We start from the raw sequence: 6,000 nt of genomic DNA on the forward strand, positions 1-6,000 counted from the left end.
TGGGGTAGAACAATTTGTCTCAAGACCAAAAAACCTTCTTGGAAGAACTCAAAAAGGATTTTAAAAATTAAATATGCGAGGTAGAAGATTCCCCAGTTGAGAAATGGTCAAAGGATATGAATGGGCAGTTTTCAGATGAAGAAAACAAAGCTATCTATTGCCATATGAAAAAAATTATCTCAATCACTATTGATTAGAGAAATGCAAATTAAAACAACTCTGAGGTACCACCTCACACCTACCAGATTGGCTAATATGACAAAAAAGTAAAATAATAAATGTTGAGAAACTGAGAAGAAATTGGAACACTAATGCATTGTTGGTGGAGCTGTGAACTGATCCAACTAAGCTAGAGAGCAATTTGGAGCTATGAAAAATGACTATGGAATTGTGCATACCCTTTGACCCAGTAATACCACTACTAGGTCTGTATCCCAAAGAGATCATAGAAAAAGGAAAAGGACCCACATTTACTCTGTGTATACACACACACACACACACACTGGAATACATTATATATATATATATATATATATATATATATATATATATTGCTCTCTTCGTAGTGGCAAATAATTAGAAATTGACTGACTGCCCATCAATTGAGAAATGGCCAAACAATTTGTAGTATATGAATGTAATGGAATACTATTGTGCTGTGAGAAAATATGAGCAGACAGATTTCAGAAAAACCTGGAAAGACTTAAGTAGACTGATGCTGAGTGAAGTGAGCAGAACAAGGAAAACATTGTACGTAGTAACAACAACATTGTGTGATCAACTGTGATGGATTTAGCTCTACTTAGTAATACAATGATCCAAGACAATTCCATAAAACTCATGATGGAAAATGTTCTCTACACCCACAAAAAAGAACTGTGGGTCTTGATTGCAGATAGAGCTACATTGTTTCTATTTTTTTTTCTTTTTTGAGTTTTTCCCTTTTGTTCTTATTATTTTTTCACAGCAAAAATATGTTTAAAGTGATTGTACATATATAACCTATATCAGATTATTTTCTGTGTTGGTGAGGGAGGAGGGAAGTGGAGGGAAAAATTTGGAACTAAAAATCTTATGAAAACAAATGTTGAAAACTATCTTTATATGTAACTTGAAAATAATAAAAAAGTTTTATGATTTAAAAAAGAGAGGTAGAAGGAAATGGAAAAAGAAATGTGTTATATGAGAAAATTTTGAAAAAAAGAGTCAACAGTTTGGAAAAGGAAGAACAAAAATTGACTGAAGAAAACAATTCCTTAAGAAAATACAATTGGCCAAATGGGGAAAAAAATCCACTGAAGAAAACAAATCCTTCAACGTTAAAAGTGGCTGAATGGAAAAGGAGGTGCAAAAGCTTACTGAAGAAAATTATGCCTTAAAAATTATCATTGGGCTGGTGGAAGCTTATGACTCCATGAGACACCAGGAATCAGTCAAATAGAATCAAAAGATTGAAAAGAAATAGAAAAAGATGTGAAATACCTCAATAGAAAGACAACTTACCTGGAAAATAGATACAGGAGAGATGATGTAAGAATTTTTGGACTACCTAAAAGCCATGATAAAAAAAAAAAAGAGTTTAGATACCATATTCCAGGAACTTATTAAGGAGATTTGTCCTGATATACTAGAAATAAAATAAAATAGTCATTGAAAGAATCCAGACAGACAGACACACAAGGAGAAAAAAGAGAGAGACAGATAGATAAAAACAAAACAAAACAAAAAAATAGACAGAGATAAAAATTAATATAATCAGGCAAGCAGACAGAGTCAGAGATAGAGATGGATACCTATAGAGTTAGGGACAATGAAAGAGAAACAGACACAGAGAGACTGGAAGACAAAAAGATACAAAGAGAGAGCATTATTTCAATTTGTTTCTTTATTCATTCTTTATCTATATTTTTAATTTCTTTAAAGTGGTAGCCTAACCAGTAAATGAGGTTTTTAACATCTCCCTTTCTTGCTCTCTACTCCAACCACTAATTTTTCTATACTGATTGCTATACCATTTACTAACAAGATGTTCTTTGCTTTCCTTTCTCATTATTTCCCTTCCTTTTGTCATCTGGATTTTATTTATGATTTTTAAGATTTGCCATTTTTTCTTTTTAATTTCTCTGTCCCCAATGAATGTAGAAATTTGGAATTGAAAAATTCCAACTCAGTTCATTTTCATGTTGTTGCATTTCTGTGTATTATTCTATCTTCCCAATTTTCTTCTCTGCTTCACTCTTAGAAATAGCAGTTGACAAAGAAGCAATGTGGTTAGAAGCAGAGCCATATTCTCACTTAAATTTGGGACTCCTTTTTACACATTTCACAATGCAACTAAACCACATTACTAGCCATTCTATAATCTCCATAATAAATTTCTGAAAAACAAAGTAGACCTCATTACTTATTTAAACTTATGTATTTCTCTTTTTATCTATTCTTAAGTGCCTCCCTCCCTTTTCACTTCATCTAACTAGTTGATGTTGTTCTTCATTCCTTCATTTTCTTAATTAGCATGTGAATTGAATTTAAATGAAACAGAGTCATCCTCACTCTCTCTTAAAGAGCCATTGATGTCAAGATGACTGAAGGCAAGAAAAAAGTCAAGATGATTGATGATGGCCTGGGACTCAGTGGATGACCCTGGCATCTCTGATGTTTGAGCAAGCTTTAAGTTCTCCACAGCTCCTGCTTCAGCCACTTTCATGTAGGTTGGAACAAATATTCTCCTATGTCCATTTCACTGCAGGAAGTCTTCAATTGCTTGAGGCAAATACTACTTGATGAATTTGAAACCTGTTGATTAACCTGCTTTAGTGTGTTTGCTGGGTCTACTGGTTAGTGGCTCCTGTGCATGCTACATTTTATTAGTCAAAAGTGAGAGTTGAGTGACAAGTGGACAGCAAAGCTGGATGAGCCACCCTGAAAAGGGTAATTGCAAAGCAATTAACAGTTTGGCACAAAAGGTATAAAACCTATTTCAAACAATAGAAAATCTAAATGGACCAAATAGAAGTCTATGAATCCATGAGACAAAATGAAATATTAAAACACAGTCAAAAGCTTGAAAAAAAAGAAGAAAATGTAAGATAATACAGAGCATAAACAACTGACTTGGAAAAAAATTAAGGAAAAAAAATTAAAATCATTAGATTATCTGAATGCTATGACCCCCAAAAGAGACTAGAAACCCCCCAATGTTGAGAAATCTTAAAATAAAAATACCCATTTATATTAGAATTGGAAGACAAAGTACAAGTTGAAGCAATTAGTTTTCTCCTGAAACACCAAACTGAGCAGTCCCGGTAAGATCATAGCTAAATCCAGAGCTTCCAGGTACAACTTAGAGCAAAAAGGAACATCAGAAGATATGTAGTCCAAATGTCTCACTTTACAGATGAGGAAATTTATTCCCAGAGTCACTGAAAGACTTCTTCTTGCTCACACCTATAGTAAGTGTAAGATATAGTAAGCCAGAATTCAAACCCAGATACATTGAATCCAAAAGTTCTTTCCATACCCTGTGTCCCACTGTCTTGTAAGATCCTAAAACGGAGATGAGAGTAAGGAAGAAGCAAGGAAAATACAACAGGCCATGATCATAAAGAAACAACACAACAAGGAGAGGCATGATATGGGGACCACTTTTCATCAAGGAAGCTAATTTAAAGAAACTTTACCAATACCAATTCACTTTATCTTGGATTTTTCCAGTCTTATTTACCTTGTCTTACTTTGGACAGTGCTTCATACTGTTTCCAATTTTCTATCTCTTTTGTTGAATTTGGAATTCATGAGGAAAGTAGATATGATAGCCTACCCTCTGGCTTGCTTTCTCACAATTCACAACTTGAGTCATTCATATTTTTATGACCTGATGATTGTCCTTATCTTAAGCACATTTTGAACCCATTGTCCCTTTCCATTGCTGAGGTTTATAGTAGACTCTTACATATAATATGGATTTAATAAGGCTTTGTTGAATTAGTTGAACTGAATAGACTGCAAATAAAGCCAAATGCAATGTTTACTGTCCTCAAAATGAATATGAAAACACTTCCTCTATAATATCTACACAAAAGATCCTTTTAAAATTAGCATCTAATAATTCGTATTCTATAGTCAGTGCCTGGGGGAATGAGTTGAAATTTTGATAACTCTAAAGAGATTTATAATTTTGGATAAGATCCTAAGTACTGTAACCTTATACTGACCTATATTTCACCCTTTACACCCTGTAGTACTATTCAAAGTATAATAAACTTTAATAATGAACATTCAGAAATGAAACACTATGCTGACAACAAGAGAAAACTGTGTAATGCTCCCCCACTGCAGCTGTGCAACTTCTATCCAAATAGTGTAAAGAGAAGATGAGGCTAAGTGAACCCTGGCCTCATCTAACATTTTCATTTGATTGGTATAAAAATTATGCCCTTGAGCCAGGCTTTATCCATAAGGCAGACATAAGAGGTTAACCTTGTCTAAGAGATTCTAAAATTAAAACTTCCTACATTTCAAAATCCTAATTAAATCAGCTTTAAGCCATTGCTATAGGTCCCAGTGTTATATGGCATTTCATGAACCTGAGAATGAAGGTTGACTCTGAATGTAATCATTGTCTTGTATCTTGAGAGCTTCTGCTTCAACAATTCCCAGTCAATGAAGTATTAAATGACAGTAACCCAGTTAGCTTAGTTTTAAAATGAAAGAGACAGATTTTCACCTTTGAGCATGAGAGACCTAGGAAAAGGACACCCTACAGGCAAAGGAAAAAGAAACCTAATACATTGTCAAGTAACAATTTTGCAAGGTCATTAAAAGAACCTGAAGTCACCCTAGTTCATGTGACCATGGATATAGAGCTGAAAGTGACCTTAAAGGCCCTCTTCTCCAATCTCCCTAATTTCTAGGTGACAATAGTGAACCTCAGAGAAGTTAGGCAATTTGCTTGTGGTCACTCGGAGTGAAAAATGTGATTTGAACTCAAGTCATCCTGATTCATATTCCATTTATATTCCATAACTATGGTCCACATTATAAGAGAGACCAGGCTGCTCCTTAGTTAGCTGATTCATTTGGTTTCGTTGTTTTACTTATGTAATTATTTCATTTTTAATTAAAGTGAATAAAATGTCAATGCCCTTTGACATAGAGATTCCACAGCTAAATCGATATACCAAGTAGTCCAGTGATAAAAAGAAAAGCCCCATATAAATAATAATTTTAAAAAATACATATAGCAGCAGGTTGTTGTTTTTTGTAGTGGCAGAGAATTTTAAACAAAATTGATACTCATTGACTTGGGAGGGACTAAACAAATTAGGGTATATGGATGTAATAGAATACTAATATGCTAAATATATATTATTAATAAGATGTTTAGGGAAACATATGAACTGATGAAAAGTAAACAGAACTAAGCAAATAATGTGCATGATGCTTACAACAAAATGTCATGGGGTGCAGAGCACCCCAGAAATTCTCTGGGGCACATCAAGGAAACTTCTCCTTGAGAAACTAAACCAGAGGACAGATAACGCCTAGAGAGATAAGCTAAACCAAATCGGACTGAGCTAGCTTGGGATTCCTACCCTTCATTCTGGTCTCCCTTACCCTGGGGAGATAAATTTGGGTGTGGCTGTGGCCTGTTCTGAAGAGGGATCTGTAGCCACCCCTCACCCAATTCTTCTAGTCACTACCAGTGGGGGATGGTCCTCCACTCCTCACCCAATTCCCCCAGCTACCACCAGTGGGGGATGGTCCACCCTCACTAAAGGAACTTTCCACAGGCAGATGGTCCACCCCCATCAGTCCTCTATAAAAGTACCTTCCAGTCTCCTGTTCGAGGAGATTTGGTACCTCTGAGCCATGTGAGTTGTGCCTATCTCCCCATGACAAGTCCAAGGATTTCTTTCATGGTTTCCCTCCCCCCACCCTTCCCTTCCCTTGCTCCTAAATAAACTACCACCTTATTCTAACTACTTTTGTGTGCAAGAG

The sequence above is a fragment of the Dromiciops gliroides genome, chromosome 6 (assembly GCF_019393635.1).
Source record: "Dromiciops gliroides isolate mDroGli1 chromosome 6, mDroGli1.pri, whole genome shotgun sequence".
In the NCBI taxonomy this organism is placed as follows: Eukaryota; Metazoa; Chordata; class Mammalia; order Microbiotheria; family Microbiotheriidae; genus Dromiciops; species Dromiciops gliroides.